This window comes from Physeter macrocephalus, chromosome 18, assembly GCF_002837175.3.
Source record: "Physeter macrocephalus isolate SW-GA chromosome 18, ASM283717v5, whole genome shotgun sequence".
Classification (NCBI taxonomy): Eukaryota; Metazoa; Chordata; class Mammalia; order Artiodactyla; family Physeteridae; genus Physeter; species Physeter macrocephalus.
The window spans coordinates 65,822,766-65,823,885 of record NC_041231.1 but is presented as its reverse complement, the minus strand read 5'-3'; the positions used below and the strand labels follow the sequence as shown (position 1 = coordinate 65,823,885).

At 46.5% G+C, this 1,120-nt stretch overlaps 1 pseudogene; it reads right to left on the bottom strand.

Moving 5' to 3' along the window:
- Nucleotides 1–227: 227 nt before the first annotated feature.
- On the bottom strand, nucleotides 228–656 carry LOC102976002 (FAU ubiquitin-like and ribosomal protein S30; annotated as a pseudogene).
- Between the last annotated feature and the right edge of the window lie 464 nt (nucleotides 657–1,120).

Below are 1,120 nucleotides of genomic sequence, written 5' to 3'. Positions count from 1 at the left end.
ATATATATATTCATTTGTGAAGGAATTGTTGTACTTATATATACATTAAACAGGAAGTAGAATCTTCTCATTCCTTTTTGGTTAGGACACCAAGAAGAAAACATATGCTAAAAAAGTGATTCTATTAAATTAGTGAAAAGTCTTCTCCAGTATCCATGTGATGTAATATTTTATTTTTTTGACGAGGTTAAGTGGCTTTATTAGAGAAAGCCAGGATTACAAAGGACTTAAGAGTTGGCATTGGGGCCTTTCTTCTTGCCAAAGGTGGGCACCACATTGACAAAGCGCTGGCTGTGCTGCATTCACCTCTTGGCCTGGATGCTCTTCTTTTCTCCTGTTTGGCCACCCTGGGAGTCTGACCTCTTCCTTTCCCAGCCCGGGCCAGGGAACCATGGACCTAACCTCCAAGCATGCAGTCGGCTACTTCCAGGGTGTCAGAGTCTCCACCCCACCCCAGCTTGGGGGCAGCCTCATCCTCTAGGGGCCCATCTACCACAGAGCACGACTTGATCTTCTGGAGCAATGCCCTCGAGCCAGGCTACCTGAGCCTTGATCCAGACAACCAACCATCTCCTGTTGGTCACCTGGAGAGTGTGTAGCTCCAGGGAGTGGACCACGGCAGCTGCTCCCGTGAAGAGAGAGGAGAAAGAGCCCATAGGATGTAATATTTAGATGAATATGCTCTTGGCCAGCAGCCTCCTGAGGCTCCCATTTCGCTATCCCGCAAATCCAAGTGCTCTTCCCAGCCCTTCACCCCCTCCTCCGGGGCCGCATTACCCCCCACCCTCCTCTCTAGCATCCCACCTTCTCACCATCGTTCAGGAACTCTTTGCAATAAAGTTTGCATCCCAAGCACAGTTTGCTTACTCTTTTCTTCCTGTAGTCCACGTTTTTCCCTTTTTGAGTCTTCCAAGAGGAAACAGAAAAGTCAAAAAGAGCAAAGGACTTAAAGTCTCCTTGATAAGTTTTAATTAACTGGCCAATCAGAAATCCTGCTAGTGTTTCAGCTTCTAACTAGGCTGTGGTATGATTTTCTGCAAAGTTTAAACAGGCCATGTTCAAAGCAAGTTAGAGAAGAGGACATCCTTGAAAGAGAAACTGAGGAGAAGTCAGTTTGATT